This window comes from Bos grunniens, chromosome X, assembly GCF_055505025.1.
Source record: "Bos grunniens cultivar Pamir isolate PY7600 chromosome X, Bosgru_T2T1.0, whole genome shotgun sequence".
NCBI classification, from domain to species: Eukaryota; Metazoa; Chordata; class Mammalia; order Artiodactyla; family Bovidae; genus Bos; species Bos grunniens.
Window position 1 is genome coordinate 47,301,066 of NC_141194.1, and position 19,360 is coordinate 47,320,425.

Genomic DNA, 19,360 nt, shown 5'->3' on the forward strand with positions numbered 1-19,360 from the left:
TAAAACTGCCTTGACCTCATAGAAATTGGCTTCCTTTACAATATGGGAGGTCCTTAGTTGTCTGTGATTTGTGTTCCTCTTGATGGAAAGATGCTAAAATGATCCTGACTGACCTTTTATATTGCCTTTGAAATCGTTGCCAGCTTGTTTTCAGGTGTTCTGAAAGCACCTTAGACATCAGTGATACTTCAGAGGAGATGTAACCAATCAGCATTTGTTCCTCTTGAGGTCCCCTCTCCCACCTCTACTTGGCTAAACAAATCATCCGGAAAATAATGCTTTTATAATGTCACTTGGGGGCTTACTTGGGAGCTTTCAGTAATTCAAAATTTCCAAGCTTACCTCAAATTTGTATCCCTTTGCTTGACTTTGTGATTTGATCTTTCCTTTCTCCCACTTGATTACAATTCTCATGCATATTGCATTTATATTAATCTCTTTAACAAACTCCATGTAAATTGTGATGATTCCTACCCCCACTACATGGGTGTATGTCATTTTCCAGTCTAGGAATGATCACCTCCTTATTTCTATACCCTTCAAGTTGTATTACAACCGCAAGTACCATTATGACTTTTCTCATCCCAATGATTGTCTCTGAGCTGAAGTAACATGGTAGACTGAATAATCGTCCCCTAATGAAGTCCACATCCTAATCCTTAGAATCTGAGAATATATTTTCTTACATGATAAAAAGCAACTTTGCAAATATGATTAAGCTAATGACCTTGAGATGGGGAAAATTATCCTGTATTTTATGGTGGGCTCAATGTAACCTCAAGGGTCCTTATAAGAGGGAGGGAGGCAACAGGCTCAGAATGAATAGTAGGTGATTTGATGACAGAAATAAGAAGTTGGAGAGATGTAATAAAGAGACTGTGAACCAAGGAATGTGAGCAACCTCCAGAAACTGAAGAAGTTAGGGAAGTATTCTTCTTTGCAGCTGTCAGAAAGAACACAGCTTTGCCAATATCTTGATTTTTCAGGCAAAAATACTGAAGTGTTCTCAATACTGGAGAGTATTCTCAACCCAGGGATCTTCTTGACACAGGGAATGAACCTGCATCTCCTATGTCCCCTGCATTGCAGACAGATTCTTTATCTCCTGAGCCAGTGAGTGAAAGTTGTTCAGTCGTGTCTGACTCTCGGCGACCCCTAGAGTAGGTAGCCTTTCCCTTCTACAGGGGATCTTCTCAACCCAGGGATTGAACTCAGGTCTCCCGCATTAGAGGTGGATTCTTTACCAGCTGAACCAGAAGGGAAGCACAAGAATACTGAAGTGGGTAGCCTATCCCTTCTCCAGGGGATCTTCCTGACCCAAGAATCAAACCGGGGTCTCCTGCATTGCAGGCGGATTCTTTACCAACTGAGCTATGGGTTCCCTGATACCACATACAAAAATTAAGAAAAAATGAATTAAATACCTAAATGTAAGACCATAAGCCATAAAATTTCTAAAGGAAAATATAGGCAGAACACTTTTTGACATAAATCATAGCAATATGCTTTTAAACCTGTCTCCTAAAGCAAAGGAAATAAAAGTTAAAGTAAACAAATGGCATGAAATTAAACTTAAAAGCTGTTGCATAACAAAGGAAACCTTTGACAAAATTAAAAGAAAACCTACTGAATAGAAGAAAATATTTGCTAGTGATATGACTGTTAGGATTAATGTCCAAAATGCATAAACAGTGCATACAATTCAATATTAAAAAAAAAAGCCAAACAATTCAATTTAAAAATGAGCATAAAACTTGAATAGATATGTTTCCAAAGAAGACATACAGATGGCCAATAGGCACATGAAAGGATGCTCAACATTGCTAATAATCAGGGAAAGGCAAATCAAAACTATGGTGAGACATCACCTCACACATGTCAGAATGGCTACTGTCAAATAGATCACAAAAAATAACAAGTGTGTTGGTGAAGATGTGGAGAAAAGAGAGCCCTACTGTACTGTTGGTGGGAATGTAAAGTGGTATAGCCATTATAAAAAGAGCAAGGATATTTTTCAAGAGAGTAAAAATAGAACTATTATATGATCCAACTATTTCATTCCTGTGTATATATCTGAAGGGAACAAAAACACTGATTTGGAAAAAAAAAAAAATATATATATATATATATATATACGCAGCCCAATGTTCACAGTAGCATTATTTACAATAGCCAAGATATGGAAGCAAACTTAATGTCCATAAGCTGATTACTCAGCCATAAAAAAGAATGAAAATTGACTATTTGCAACAGTATGGGTGAATCTAGAGTGTATTATGCTTAGTGAAAATGTCAGACAGAGAAAGGCAAATACTGTATGCTATCACTTATATGTGGAATCTAAAAAATAAAATGGAATATAACAAAATGGAAACAGACTCAAGTATATAAAGAACACACTAGTGGTTACTACTGGGAAGAAAGATGGAGGATAGGCCAAATAGGGTTAAGATATTGAGAGGTAACTTAGATGAAGGCTCTTATGACAGATTTGTTTTCTTTTTTTTTATTTTTTTAATTTTATTTTATTTTTAAACTTTAAAATATTGTATTAGTTTTGCCAAATATCGAAATGAATCCTCCACAGGTATACATATGTTCCCCATCCTGAACCCTCCTCCCTGCTCCCTCCCCATACCATCCCTCTGGGTCATCCCAGTGCACCAGCCCCAAGCATCCAGTATCGTGCATCAAACCTGGACTGGCGACTCATTTCATACATGATATTATACATGTTTAAATGCCATTCTCCCAAATCTTCCCACCCTCGCCCTCTCCCACCGAGTCCATAAGACTGTTCTATACATCAGTGTCTCTTTTGCTGTCTCGTACACAGGGTTATTGTTACCATCTTTCTAAATTCCATATATATGCGTTAGTATACTGTATTGGTGTTTTTCTTTCTGGCTTACTTCACTCTGTATAATAGGCTTCAGTTTCATCCACCTCATTAGAACTGATTCAAATGTATTATTTTTAATGGCTGAGTAATACTCCATTGTGTATATGTACCACAGCTTTCTTATCCATTCATCTGCTGATGGACATCTAGGTTGCTTCCATGTCCTGGCTATTATAAACAGTCCTGAGATGAACATTGGGGTGCTGGTTTATTTCCTTTTACCAGATGATGCAAATCAGCTAGAACACAAGTTTTCTTTTTGTTTCAGTTGTCAAGAAACCCAGAAAGCATGTAATGCATGACTACAGCAACAGAAAGTCAAGGAAGACCATACATTTAGTTCTTCCTTTTATGTACGGTGGGCTTCCCTGGTGGCTCAGAGGTTAAAGCGTCTGCCTTCAATGCAGGAGACCTGGGTTTGATCCCTGGGTCAGGAAAATCCCCTGGAGAAGGAAATGGCAACCCACTCCAGTATTCTTGCCTGGAGAATCCCATGGATGGAGGAGCCTGGTGGGCTGCAGTCCACAGGGTCGCAAAGAGTCAGACACGACTGAACAACTTCACTTCACTTCAGTGCTATGTATAAAATAAATAACACACAAGGATATATTTTACATCACAGAAAAATATAGTCAATATTTTATATAAAAAAAAACTTTGCTGATGTTCAGTCACTAGGTCATGTCCAACTCTTTGCAACCCCACGGACTGCAGCACAGCAGGCTTCCCTGTCCTTCACTATCTCCTGGAACTGGCTCAAATTTATATTCATTGAGTCACTGATACTATCTATTGAATGGCTATGTTGCACACCTGAAACTATTATAGTATTGTAAGTCAACTGTACTTTAATAAAAATAAAAAATATAATATTTGAAGAAAGGATTCTGTAAATGTATTCCCTGCTATTAGAAATTATGTCGTGTTCTTAATGACATTAATGGCCACATACTATATTGCAGGAGCATTGGAGTCAGATTTTAATACAGTCATTTATAACTTGTGTGGCCTTGGGTAGTTATTCAATCTCTGAACTCAACCTCTGCTCATCTGCAGGCTAAATCAGAATATGCAAAGTACTTGGCACAGAATAGATTAAAAATATTAGTTTTATTTTATTCATTTGAAGCCAGAAAATGTAAGTTCTCACTTTGTACATATTATCTATAACAAGTATTCCCAAGTCATTTAACCTTGCTGAACTCTAATTTTCTCATCAGTAAAATACAGTTTTTATGAAGATTATACAGATCTGTATATTAAAATGTACCTTCAGATAGCCTGCTAAGCAATTCCTGCTAAATATTCCATGTATGGCTCAAAACACTTGCCCCCATCCCCAGAGATGTGGAAACATCCAGTACTGTGCTATGTGCTCTGGGAAAAAATAGGGAAACATAAAATAAGGTCCAGCCCTCAAAGACAATGGGATAATCAAATGAAAAACCTGATAGTATAAGATGCTCTGATTGTTTACGGTGCTAGAGAATGCTTTAATTTCATTTTCTTACATATAGCTGTCCAGTTTTCCCAGCATCACTTATTGAAGAGACTGTCTTTTCTCCATTGCATATCCCTGCCTCCTTTATTGCAAATTAATTGACCATAAGGTATGGGGATTTTTTTCTGGGCTCTATTCTGTCTCATTAAGCTATGTGTCTGTTTTGGAACCAGTAACATACTCTTTTGATTACTGCAGTTTTGTAGCATATTCTGAAGCCAGAGCACATGACTACTCAGCTTTGTTCGATCTCAAGTTCTTTGCCTCTTTGAGGTATATTTTGTTCATACAAAATTTAAAATTATTTGGTTTTTTTTCTGTGAAAAATTCCTTTGGTGTATTGTTAGGAACTGCATTGAAACTGTAGATTACATTGGGTATTACAGTCACTTTAACAATATTAATTCTTAGTGAGAAATAGATTTAAGGGACTAGATCTGATAGAGTGCCTGAGGAACTGTGGACAGAGGTTTGTGACATTGTACAGGAGACAGGAATCAAGATCATCCCCAAGAAAAAGAAATGCAAAAAAGCAAAATGGCTGCCTGAGGAGGCCTTACAAATAGATGTGAAAAGAAGGAAAGCGAAAAGCAAAGAAGAAAAAGAAAGATATACCCATCTGAATGCAGAGTTCCAAAGAAAAGCAAGGAGAGATAAGAAAGCCTTCCTCAGTGATCAATGCAAAGAAATGGAGGAAAACAACAGAATGAGAAAGACTAGAGATCTCTTCAAGAAAATTAGAGATACCAAGGGAACATTTCATGCAAACATGGGCTCAATAAAGGACAGAAATGGTATGGACCTAACAGAAGCAGAAGATATTAAGAAGAGGTGGCAAGAATACACAGAAGAACTGTACAAGAAAAATCTACACAACACAGATAATCATGATGCTGTGATCACTCACACTCACCTAGAGCCAGACATCCTGGAATGGGAAGTCAAGTGGGCCGTAGGAAGCATCACTATGAACAAAGCTAGTGGAGCTAGTGGAATTCCAGTTGAGCGATTTCAAATCTAAAAGATGATGCTGTGAAAGTGCTGCACTTAATGTCAGCAAATTTTGAAAACTCAGCACTGGCCACAGGACTGGAAAAGGTTATTTTTCATTCCAATCCCAAACAAAAGGCAATGCCAAAAAATGCTCAAACTGCTGCACAATTGCACTCATCTCACATGCTAGTAAAGTAATGCTCAAAATTCTCCAAGCCAGGCTTCAGCAATACGTGAACCATGAACCTCTAGATGTTCAAGCTGGTTTTAGGAAAGGCAGAGGAACCAGAGATCAAATTGCCAACATCCTTTGGATCATCAAAAAACCAAAGAGAGTTCCAGAAAAACATCTATTTCTGCTTTATTGACTATGCCAAAGCCTTTGACTGTGTGGATCACAAGAAACTTTGGAAAATTCTGAAAGAGATAGGAATACCAGACCACCTGACCTACCTCTTGAGAAACCTATATATATGCACATAAGGAAGCAACAGTTAAAACTGGACATGGAACAACAGACTGGTTCCAAATAGGAAAAGGAATACGTCAAGGCTGTATATTTTCACCCTGCTTATTGAACTTATATGCAGAGTACATCATGAGAAATGCTGGGCTGGAGGAAGCATAAGCTGGAACTAAGATTGCCAGGAGAAATATCAATAACCTCAGATACGCAGATGACACCACCCTTATGGCAGAGAGTGAAGAAGAACTAAAGAGCCTCTTGATGAAAGTGAAAGAAGAGCGTGAAAAAAGTTGGCTTAAAGCTCAACATTCAGAAAACTAAGATCATGTCATCTTGTCCCATCACTTCATGGCAAATAGATGGGGAAACAGTGGAAACAGTGGCTGACTTCATTTTTCTGGGCTCCAAAATCACTGTAGATGGTGATTGCAGCCATGAAATTAAAAGACACTTACTCGTTGGAAGGAAAGTTATGAGCAACCTAGGCAGCATATTAAAAAGCAGAGACAATACTTTGCCAACAAAAGTCCGTCTAGTCAAGACAATGGTTTTTCCAATGGTGATGTATGGATTTCAGAGTTGGACTATGAAGAAACCTAAGTGCCGAAGAATTGATGCTTTTGAAGTGTTGTGTTGGAGAAGACTCTTGAGAGTCCCTTGGACTGCAAGGAGATACAATCAATCCATCCTAAAGGAAATCAGTCTGGGTGTTAATTGGAAAGACTGATGTTGAAGCTGAAGCTCCAATACTTTGGTGACCTGATGTGAAGAGCTGACTCATTGGAAAAGACCCTGATGCTGAGAAAGATTGAGGGCAGGAGGAGAAGGGGATGACAGAGGATAAGATGGCTGGATGGCATCACCAACTCGATGGACATGAGTCTGAGTGAACTCTGGGAGTTGGTGATGGACAGGGAGGCCTGACGTGCTGCAGATCATGGGGTCACAAAGATTCGGACACGACTGAGTGACTGAACTGAACTGAACTGAATTAAAAAACAGGGTGTATCTTTCAATCTGTTTGTGTTTTCCTCAATTTCTTTCATCATCTTATAGTTTTCTGAGCACATGGCATTTACCTTCTTAGGTAGCTTTCAGTTCAGTCGCTCAGTCGTGTCCAAATCTTTGTGACCCCATGATCCGCAGCATGCCAGGCCTCCCTGTCTATCACCATCCCCGGGAGTCCACCCACACCCACGTCCATTGAGTCGGTGATGCTATCTAATCATCTCATCCTCTGTCGTTCCCTTCTCGTCCTGCCCTCAATCTTTCCCAGCATCAGGGTCTTTTCAAATGAGTAATCTCTTCGCATCAGGTGGCCAAAGTATTGGAATTTCAACTTCAACATCAATCCTTCCAATGAACACCCAGGACTGATCTCCTTTAGGATGGATTGGTTGAATCTCTTTGCAGTCCAAGGGACTCTCAAGAGTCTTCTCCAACACCACAGTTCAAAAGAATCAATTCATCGGCACTCAGCTTTCTTCCTAGTCCAACTCTCACATCCATACATGACTATTGGAAAAACCATAGCCTTGACTAGCTGGTCCTTTGTTGATGAAGTAATGTCTCTGCTTTTTACTATGTTGCCTAGGTTTGTCATAACTTTCCTTCCAAGGAGTAAGTGTCTTCTAATTTCATGGCTGCAATCACCATCTGCAGTGATGTTGGAGCCCCCCAAAATAAAGTCTGACACTGTGTCCAATGTTTCCCCATCTATTTTCCATGAAGTTATGGGATCAGATGCCATGATCTTCGTTTTCTGAATGTTGAGCTTTAAGCCAACTTTTTCACTCTCCTCTTTCACTTTCATCAAGAGGCTCTTTAGTTCTTCTTCACTTTCTGCCATAAGGATAGTGTCATCTGCATATCTGAGGTTATTGATATTTCTCCCAGCCATCTTGGTTCCAGTTTGTGCTTCCTCCAGCCCAGCATTTCTCATGATGTACTTTGCATATAAGTTCAATAAGTAGGGTGAAAATATACAGCCTTGACGTACTCCTTTTCCTATTTGGAACCAGTCTGTTGTTCTATGTCCAGTTCTAACTGTTGCTTCCTGACCTGCATAGAGGTTTCTCAAGAGGCAGGTCAGGTGGTCTGGTATTCCTATCTCTTTCAGAATTTTCCAAAGTTTCTTGTGATCCACACAGTCAAAGGCTTTGGCATAGTCAATAAAGCAGAAATAGATGTTTTTCTGGAACTCTCTTTGGTTTTTTGATGATCCAAAGGATGTTGGCAGTTTGATCTCTGGTTCCTCTGCCTTTCCTAAAACCAGCTTGAACATCTAGAAGTTCACGGTTCATGTATTGCTGAAGCCTGGCTTGGAGAATTTTGAGCATTACTTTACTAGCATGTGAGATGAGTGCAATTGTGCAGTAGTTTGAGCATTCTTTGGCATTGCCTTTTGTTTGGGATTGGAATGAAAAATGACCTTTTCCAGTCATGTGATCACTGCTGAATTTTTCAAATTTGCTGACATATTGAGTGCAGCACTTTCATAGCACCATCTTTTAGATTTGAAATAGCTCAACTGGAATTCCACTAGCTCCACTAGCTTTGTTCATAGTGATGCTTCCTATGGCCCACTTGACTTCCCATTCCAGGATGTCTGGCTCTAGGTGAGTGTGAGTGATCACAGCATCATGATTATCTGGGTCGTGAAGATCTATTTTGTACAGTTCTTCTGTGTATTCCTGCCACCTCTTCTTAATATCTTCTGCTTCTGTTAGGTCCCTACCACTTCTGTCCTTTTTTGAGCCCATCTTTGCATAAAATGTTTCCTTGGTATCTCTAATTTTCTTGAAGAGATCTCTAGTGTTTCCCATTGTATTATTTTCCTCTATTTCTTTGCATTGATCACTGAAGAAGGCTTTCTTAACTCTCCTTGCTGTTCTTTGGAACTCTGAAATCAAATGGGTATATCTTTCCTTTTCTCCTTTGTTTTTTGCTTCTCTTTTTTTCACAGCTATTTGTAAGGCCTCCTCAGGCAGCCATTTTGCTTTTTTGCATTTCTTTTTCTTGGGGATGGTCTTGATCCCTGTCTCCTGTACAATGTCAAAAGCCTCCATCCGTAGTTCATCAGGCTCTCTGTCTATCAAATCTGGTCCCCTTAAATCTATTTCTCACTTCCACTGTATAATCATAAGGGATTTGATCTAGGTCATATTGGTAGCTTTATTTGGTAGATCTAGGTAGCTTTATCCCTAACTATTTTGTTCTTTTTGATGAGATGGTTAGTGAGATTGTTTCCTTAATTTCACTTTCTGAAAGGTCATTGTTAGTGTACAGAAATTTCACAGATTTTTTTTTTTTTTTTAATATGAATGGGTGAACTGAGTAAAGCAGGCTGTTCCCATACGGTGCTGAGTCCTTTACTAGATTTTACCTCGTGCTTTTTTTGGAGGGCGGTAAGAACTCAATCCTAAAGGAAATCAACCCTAAGTATTCATCAGGACTAATGCTGAAGCTGAAACTCCAATACTTTGGGCACGATGCAAGGAGCTGACTCATTGAAAAAGACCCTGATGCTGGGAAAGATTGAAGGCAGAGTGAGAAGGGGCTGACAGAGGATAAGATGGTTGGATAGTATCACCGACTCAATGGATGTGAATTCGAGCAAACGCTGGGAGATGGCGAAGGACAAGGAAACCTAGCATGCTACAGCCCATGGGGTCGCAAAGAGTTGGGCATGACTCAGCAACTGAACAAAAATTTTTTTATTAACAAGATTTTTTATATTAACATTTGTATCCTATAACATGACTGAATATATTTATTAGTTCTAGTGTTTTTTTTTTTCTGGAGAATTTAATGTTTTGTTTATATAGTATCTTTTGATTTAGAGTATTAATCCATTGACATTTAAAGTGATTACATGTAGGTATGTACTTATTGCCATTTCGTTACTTGTTTTCTGGTTATTTCTATAGTTCTTCTCTATTCCTGTCTTCTTGTAGTTTGATGATTTTTTAGTGGTATCCTTGTGTTCCTCTCTAGATTTTTGTGTATCTCTTGTAAGTTTTTGCTTTGAAGTTACCATGGGGTTCATATATATTGACCTGTAACTATATGTACTTGTTTTTATACATAATTTTATTTGTAATATTATTTTTATAATAATTTTTTTAATTTTAAATTAATTTATTTATTTTAATTTGATGCTCATTACTTTACAATATTGCAGTGATTTTTGCAATGCATTGACATGAATCAGCCATGGGTGTACATCTGTTCACCATCCTGAACCCCCTTCCCACCTCCCTCCCCGTCCCATCCCTCAGGGTTATCCTAGTGCACCAGCCCTTAGCACCCTGTCCCATGCATCAAACCTGGACTGGTACTCTAATTCCCATGTGATAATATACATGTTTCAATGCTATTTCCTCAAATCATCCCACCCTTTCCTTTTCCCACAAAGTCAAAAAGTTTGTTTTTATATATGTATCTCTTTTGTTATCTCACATATAGAATCATCTTTACCATCTTTCTAAATTCCATATATATGTGTTAGTATACTGTATTGGTGTTTTTCTTTCTGACTTACTTCACTCGGTATAATAGGCTTCAGTTTCATCCACCTCATTAGAACTTATTTAAATGCATTATTTTTAATGGCTGAGTAATATTCCGTTGTGCATATGTACCACAGCTTTCTTTTCCATTCATCTGCTGATGGACATCTAGGTTGCTTCCATGTCCTGGCTATTATAAACAGTGCTGCGATGAACACTGGGGTACATGTATCTTTTTCAATTCTGGTTTCCTTGGTGTGTGTGCCCACCAGTGGGATTTCTGGGTCATATGGCAGTTCTATTTCCAGGTTTTTAAGGAATCTCCACACTGTTCTCCATAGTGGCTGTACTAGTTTGCGTTCCCACCAACAGTGTAAGCAGGCTTCTTTTTCTCTGCACCCTCCAGCCATTCTGACCAGCATGAGATGGCACCTCATTGTGGGTTTGATTTGCATTTCTCTGATAATGAGTGACGTTGAGCATCTTTTTATATATTTGTTAGCCATCTGTATGTCTTCTTTGGAGAAATGTCTGTTTAGTTTCTTGGCCCATTTTTTGATTGGGTTGCTTGTTTTTCTGGAATTGAGCTGCATGTACTGCTTGTATATTTTTGAGATGAATTCTTTGTCACTTGCTTTGTTTGCTATTATTTTCTCCCATTCTGAAGGCTGTCTTTTCACCTTGCTTATAGTTTCCTTTGTTGTGCAAAAGCTTTTACGTTTAGTTAGGTCCCATTTGTTTATTTTTGCCTTTATTTCCATTACTCTGGGAAGTGGGACATAGAGGATCCTCCTGTGATTTGTGTCGGAGAGTGTTTTGCCTATGTTTTCCTCTAGGAGTTTTATAGTTTCTGGTCTTACGTTTAGATCTATAATCCATTTTGAGTTTATTTTTGTGTATGGTGTTAGAAAGTGTTCTAGTTTCACTGTTTTACAAGTGGTTGGCCAGTTTTCTCAGCACGACTTGTTAAAAGAGATTGTCTTTTCTCCATTGTATATTCTTGTTTCCTTTGTCAAAGATAAGGTATCCATAGGTACGTGGATTTATCTCTGGACTTTCTATTTTGTTCGATTGATCTATATTTCTGTCTTTGTGCCAGTACCATACTGCCTTGATAATTGTAGCTTTTTAGTGTAGTCTGAAGTCAAGCAGGTTGATTCCTCCAGTTCCATTCTCCTTTCTCAAGATTGCTTTAGTTATTCAGATTTTTTTGTATTTCCATGCAAATTGTGAAATTATTTGTTCTAGTTCTCTGAAAAATACCTTTGGTAGCTTGATAGGGATTATACTGAATCTATAGATTGCTTTGGGTAGTGTACTCATTTTCACTATATTGATCCTTCTGATCCATGAACAAAACATATTTCTCCATCTCTTTCTGTCATCTTTGATATCTTCCATCAGAGTTTTATAGTTTTCTATATACAGGTCTTTTTTTTTTTTTTCAGTTCAGTTCAGTCACTCAGTCATGTCCAACTCTTTGTGACCTCATGAATCGCAGCATGCCAGGCCTCCCTGTCCATCACCAACTCCCAGAGTTCACCCAAACTCATGTGCATCGAGTTGGTGATGCTATCCAGCCATCTTATCCTCTGTCGTCCCCTTCTCCTCATGCCCCCAATCCCTCCCAGCATCAGAATCTTTTCCAATGAGTCAACTCTTCGCATGAGGTGGCCAAAGTATTGGAGTTTCAGTCTCAGCATCAGTCCTTCCAGTGAACACCTAGGATGGTCTCCTTTAGGATGAGCTGGTTGGATCTCCTTGCAGTCTCAAGAGTCTTCTCCAACACCACAATTCAAAAGCATCAATTCTTTGGTGCTCAGCTTTCTTCACAGTCCAACTCTCACATCCATACATGACCAATGGAAAAACCATAGACTTGACTAGACGGAACTTTGTTGGCAAAGTAATATCTCTGCTTTTGAATATGCTGTCTAGGTTGGTCATAGTTTTCCTTCCAAGGAGTAAGCGTCTTTTAATTTCATGGCTGCAGTCACCATCTGCAGTGATTTTGGAACCCCAAAAAATAAAATCTGACACTGTTTCTACTGTTTCCCCATCTATTTCCCATGAAGTTATGTGACCAGATGCCATGATCTTTTCTTCTTTAGGTTGGTTTAATCCTAAGAGTTTTACTCTTTGTGTTCCAATGGTGAATTGGATTGTTTCCTTAATTTCTCTTTCTGTTTACTCATTGTTAGTGTATAGGAATGCAAGGGGTCCCTGTGTATTAATTTTATATCCTGCAACTTTATTATATTCATTGATTAGCTCTAGCAGTTTTCTGGTGATGTCTTAGGGTTTTCTATGTAGAGGATCACGTCATCTGCAAATAGTGAGAGTTTTACTTCTTCTTTTCCAATCTGGATTCCTTTTATTTATATTTATTCTCTGATTGCTGTGGCTAAAACTTCCAAAACTATGTTGGATAGTAGTGGTAAGATTGGGCACCCTTGTCTTGTTCCTGACTTTAGGGGAAATGCTTTCAATTTTTCACCACTGAGTATGTTTGCTGAGGGCTTATCATATATGTCTTTTATTATGTTGAGCTATGTTCCCTCTGTGCCTGCTTTCTGGAAGGTTTTTATCATAAATAGATGTTGAAATTTGTCAAAATCTTTCTCTGCATCTATAGAGACAATCATATGGTTTTATCTTTGAATTTGTTGATGTGGTGTATCACATTGATTGATTTGCAAATGATGAAGAATCCTTGCATCCCTGGGATAAAGCCCACTTGGTCATGATGTATGATCCTTTTAATATGTTGTTGGATTCTGTTTGCTAGAATTTTGTTAAGGATTTTTGCATCTATATTCATCAGCGATATTGAACTGTAGTTTTCTTTTTTTGTGGCATCTTTGTTTTGTTTTGGTATTAGGGTGATGATGGTCTCATAGAATGAGCTTGGAAGTTTACCTTCCTCTGCAAATTTCTGGAAGAGCTTGAGTAGGATAGATTCTTCTCTAAATTTTTGGTAGAATTCAGCTGTGAAGCCATCTGGTCCTGGGCTTTTGTTTGTTGGAAGATTTCTGACTACAGTTTCAATTTCCGTGCTTGTGATGGATCTGTTAAGACTTTCTATTTTCCTGGTTCAGTTTTGGAAAGTTGTATTTTTCTAAGAATTTTTCCATTCCTTCCAAGCTGTCCATTTTTTTGGCATATAGTTGATGATAGTAGTCTCTTATGATCCTTTGTATTTCTGTGTTGTCTGTTGTGATTTATCCAGTATCAATTCTAATTTTGTTGATTTGATTGTTCTCCCTTTATTCTTGATGAGTCTGGATAACTCTTGATGAGTTGTCTATTTATCTTCTCAAAGAACCAGCTTTTTGCTTTGTTGAATTTTGCTATGGTCGCCGTTGTTTCTTTTTCATTTTTTTCTGCCCTAATTTTTAAGATTTCTTTCCGTCTACTAACCCTGGAGTTCTTCATTTCTTCCTTTTCTAGTTGTTTTTGGTGTAGAGATAGGTTATTTATTTCATTTTCTCTTGTTTCTTGAGGTAAGCTTGTATTGCTATGAACCTTTCCATTCAGTGCAGTTCTGTTCAGTCTCTCAGTTGTCTCCGAATCTTTGCCACCCCAAGAACTGCAGCACGCCAGGCCTCCCTGTCCATCACCAACTCCCGGAGTTCACTCAAACTCACATCCATAGAATCTGTGATGCCATCCAGCCATCTCATATCCTGTCTTCCCCTTCTCCTCCTGCCCCCAATCCCTCCCAGCATCAGAGTCTTTTCCAATGAGTCAACTTTTCGCACAAGGTGGCCAAAGTACTGGAGTTTCAGCTTTAGCATCATTCCTTCCAAAGAACACCCAGGACTGATCTCCTTTAGAATGGACTAGTTGGATCTCCTTGCAGTCCAAGGGACTCTCAAGAGTCTGCTCCAACACCACAGTTCAAAAGCAACAATTCTTTGGTGCTCAGCTTTCTTCACAGTCCAACTCTCACATCCATACATAACCACTGGAAAAACCATAGCCTTGACTAGACGGACATTTGTTGGCAAAGTAATGTCTCTGCTTTTGAATATGCTATCTATGTTGGTCATAACTTTCCTTCCAAGGAGTAGGCGTCTTTTAATTTCATGGCTGCAATAACCATCTGCAGTGATTTTGTAACCCCCAAAAATAAAGTCTGACACTGTTTCCACTATTTCCCCATCTATTTTCCATAAAGTGATGGGACCAGATGTCATGATCTTCGTTTTCTGAATGTTGAGCTTTTAGCCAACTTTTTCACTCTCCACTTTCACTTTCATCAAGAGGCTTTTGAGTTCCTCTTCACTTTCTGCCATAAGGGTGGTGTCATCTGCATATCTGAGGTTATTGATATTTCTCCCGGCAATCTTGATTCCAGCTTGTGCTTGTTCCAGTCCAGCGTTTCTCATGATGTACTCTGCATATAAGTTAAATAAGCAGGTTGACAATATACAGCCTAGACCTACTCATTTTCCTATTTGGAACCAGTCTGTTGTTCCATGTCCAGTTCTAACTGTTGCTTCCTGACCTGCATATAGGTTTCTCAAGAGGCAGATTTCTTAGCACTGCTTTTACTGAATCCCATAAGTTTAGGGTTTTTGTGTTTTCATTTTCATTCATTTCTATGCATATTTTGATCTTTTTTTATTTTTTCTGTGATTTGTTGGTTATTGAGAAGCATGTTGTTTAGCCTCCATATCTTTGTACTTTTAATAGTTTTTTTTTTTCCTGTAGTGACATCTGATCTTACTGCATTGTAATCAGAAAAGAGGATTGAAATGATTTAGATTTTTTTTGAATTTACCAAGGTTCAATTTATGACCCAGGATGTGATCTATCCTGGAGAAGGTTCCATGTGCATTTGAGATAAAGGTGAAATTCATTGTTTGGGGGTGAAATGTCCTATAGATATCAATTAGGTCAAACTGGTCCATTATATCATTTAACGGTTGTATCTCCTTGCTGATTGTCTGTTTACTTGCTCTATCCACAGGTGTAAGTGGTGTATTAAAGTGTCATACTACTATTGTGTTACTGTTAATTTCCCTTTTCATACTTGTTAGCATTTGACTTACATATTGTGGTGCTCCTATATTGGGTACATATATATTTATAATTGTTATATCTTCTTCTTGGATTGATCCTTTGATCATTATATAGTGTCCTTTTTTGTCTGTTTTCACGTCCTTTATTTCAAAGTCTATTTTATCTGATATGAGCATTACTACTCCTGCTTTCTTTTGGTCTCCATTTGAGTGAAATATCTTTTTCCAGCCCATCACTTTCAGTCTGTATGTGTCCCTTGTTTTGAGGTGTCTTGTAGACATGACACCTATATATGTCTTGCAGACAGCATATATAGGTGTCTTGTTTCTGTATCCATTCAGCCAGTCTTTGTCTTTTGGTTGGGGCATTCACCCTATTTACATTTAAGGTAATTATTGATAAGTATGAACCTATTGCCATTTACTTTGTTGTTTTGGGTTCGAGTTATACACCTTTCCTGTGTTTCCTGTCTAGAGAAGATCTTTTAGCATTTGCTGAAGAGTTGGTTAGGTAGTGCTGAATTCTCTCAGCTTTTGCTTGTCTGTAAAGCTTTTGATTTCTCCTTCATATCTGAATGAGATCCTTGCTGGGTACAGTAATCTGGGTTGTAGGTTTTTCTCTTTCATCACTTTAAGTATGTCCTGCCATTCCCTTCTGGCCTGAAGAATTTCTATAGAAAGATCAGCTGTTATCCTTATGGGAACCCCCTAGTGTGTTATTTGTTGTTTTTTCCTTGCTGCTTTTAATATTTGTTCTTTGTTTTTAATTTGATTAATATGTGTCTTGGGGTGTTTCACGTTGGGTTTATCCTGTTTGGGACTTTGGGTTTCTTGGACTTAGGTGGCTATTTCCTTCCCCATTTGAGGGAAGTTTTCCACTACTATCTCCTCAAGTATTTTCTCATGGCCTTAAACTTTGTCTTCTTCTTCTGGGACTCCTATGATTCAAATGCTGGGGCATTTAACATTGTCCCAGATGTCTCTGAGGTTGTCCTCATTTCTTTTAATTCTTTTTTTCTTTTTTCCTCTCTGCTTCATTTATTTCCACCATTCTATCTTCAGCCTCACTTATCCTATCTTCTGCCTCAATTATTCTACTCTTGGTTCCCTCCAGAGTGTTTTGATCTCAGTTATTGCATTATTCATTATTGATTGACTCTTTTTTGTTTCTTCCAAATCCTGGTTAAACATTTCTTGCATCTTTTCAGTCCTTGTCTCCAGACTATTTACCTGTAACTACATTTTGTATTCAGGATTTTGGATCATTTTTATTATCATTATTCTGAATTCTTTTTCAGGTAGACTCCCTATCTCCTCCTCTTTTGTTTGGTTTGGAGGGCATTTATGTTGTTCCTTTACCTGCTGAATATTTCTCTGCCTTTTCATCTTGTTTAGATAGCTATGTTTGGGGTGGCCTTTCTGTATGCTGGAAGTTTGTGGTTCCTTTTTATTGTGGAGATTCCTCCCTGTAGGTGGGCTTGGAAAAGTGGCTTGTCAAGGTTTCTTGGTTAGGGAAGTTTACGTTGGTGTTCTGGAGCTGCATATCTTCTCTCTTGAGTGCAATGAAGTGCCCAGTAGTAAGTTTTGAAGTGTCTATGAGTTTGGCATGACTTTTGGCCACCTGTATTTTAATGCTCAGGGTTATGTTCCTGCATTGTTTGAGAATTAGCATGGTACATCTTTCTCTGAAACTTGTTGGCTCTTGGGTGGAACTTGGTTTCATTGTAGGTATGGAGGCTTTTGGATGAGTTTTTTTAGATTAATGTTCCCTGGAGTCAGGAGTTTTCTGGTGTTCTCACGTTTTGGTTTTAAGCCTCCTGCCTCTGGCTTTCGTCTTATTCTTACAGTAGCCTCAACATGTCTCCATCCATACAGTACCAATGATAAAACATCTAGGTTAATGGTAAAAAGATTCTCCACAGTGAGGGACACCCAGAGAGGTTCACAGAGTTACATGGAGAAGAGAAGAGGGAGGAGGGAGATAGAGATGACCAAGAGGAGAAGCGAGGGAATCAAAAAGGGAGAGAGCAATCTAGCCAGTAATCAATTCCCTATGTACTCTCCAAGGTCTGGAACACTCATTCTTAAAGGTACAAAACTGATAACAAATACCAAAAAGCAAAGATTAAAAATCTAGAGTCAACGTTAGACTCTCAAAAATACAATATTAAAAAAAAATCACAAAAGTTATATAATATATATATATATATATATATATGAAATTTGCTTTAAAAATAGTCTTTTTGCAAGTTAATAGTGGGTTATAAAAATAAAAATTAAAGGGGTAATAAAGAACTTAAAAATAAATTTTTAAAAAATTAAAAATGATAATAATAAAATATATCTAGGAATTTCTCTTGAGCTGTTGAGGGCAATGTTGTGTATGTTCAGTTTCAGATAGTTCCTTGTTCCAGCTCATGCTTCTTTTCAAGGTCTATAGGCCCTTTCCAATGTAGTCAATGCTAACTACAGGGTTTTAATCTGTTGCACCTGTCACTTCCAAAGTTGTTCCCTCTTCTTTGTTTATTTTGGCTGCCTCTGCTTGCAAGTCTCTTCAGTGTCTAATTTCCACTCTGTCACAAGGGGCAAGGGAGGTCATTTATTTAGGCTCACTTGTTCAGTTGTGCTGTGGTGAGGGAGGAACACTGCAGACAAATATCCCTGGTGTATATGGGGAGTGCTTGCAGTGTCTGCACCACACTGGGTTTGCCTCTGCTCATGGCGTGTGTGCTTTCCTGGTCTACACTGCTCAGGCTCCAGGTTGTTCTGTAGCGGAACTGTCTAAAGCAGGCCCTGGGTTGCATGCACTTCCCAGGTCTAAGCTGCTCAGGTTCAGGTTCTCATGTACTCCACAAAGACACAGACTCAGTTGGGTCTGCATTTTTTGCCATTCCCAGGTCTCAGCAGCTCAGACAACCAGGTTCTTGGTGAGCACAATCTCCCAGGAAGGCGATGAATCTTATCACCTCCCTGGTCCCAGCCCCTTGGTTTCCTGGGTGTACAGCAAGAGTGCCATCTCAGGTGTGCTGTATGTCTCCTCTGGGGAGCTGATCTCTGGCTCCAACTGTCCTGGTGGATGTCAATCGCCCAGGATCCCAGGAAGACTTGGTTAGCAACTGGTAGCCTGCTCTTGGTTTGGTGGAGGATGCCATCTCTGGGAATGAGATTGCCCTTTGCCTTCCAGCTCTGGCTGCCACCCACCTGCCTCTCTGCCTCTGGTGGGGGGATGGGCCAATCTGCAGACAGCTAGCTCTCCTCTGGCATTCTTTCAATCCTTTGTTCTGTGAGCAGGCCTGGCAGTGCCTTGGGTTAGAGCTTTTCATGGGAAAGCTCTCTCTCTCTCTCTCTTTCTCTTTTTCTCTCTCTCTGGCTATCCCACAGTTTGTGTTCCTATCTCATGGTAGCTCCCTCAGACTGTCCTCAGGGCATTCAGGCCTGGCCCTTACCCTAAGCATGCAGCTGGCGCCTCCCTGTTCAGCCCCTGCTCATTGTTGGGGGACATGAGCGTCTGAGCTACTTATCCACTGGGAGTTGTGGTTAGGTGCATTGTAATCTGTGGGCTATTCTTTTTTCCCTCCCAGTTATGTTGCCCTCTGAGATTCCAAAACTCCCCACAGACCTGGCGGTGAGAGGGTTGGTGTTTGGAAATTTCTCCTCCTTCACGACTCCCTCCCAGGGATGGATTCCATCCCTAACTCTTGTTTCTCTTTTTATCTTTTGTATTTTGTCCTGCTGCTGCTGCTGCTGCTAAGTCACTTCAGTCGTGTCTGACTCTGTGCAACCCCATAGACAGCAGCCCACCAGGCTCTCCCATCCCTGGGATTCTCCAGGCAAGAACACTGGAGTGGGTTGACATTTCCTTCTCCAGTGCATGAAAATGAAAAATGAAAGTGAAGTCACTCAATCGTGTCCAACTCCTAGCGACCCCATGGACTGCAGCCTACCAGGCTCCTCTGTCCA

At 39.2% G+C, this 19,360-nt stretch overlaps 1 protein-coding gene across 1 annotated transcript in view; it reads left to right on the forward strand.

Moving 5' to 3' along the window:
* ZC3H12B (zinc finger CCCH-type containing 12B) overlaps positions 1–19,360 on the forward strand; it is a 53,717-nt gene that overhangs the window by 795 nt on the left and 33,562 nt on the right. The gene's annotated exons all lie outside the window — the stretch shown is intronic.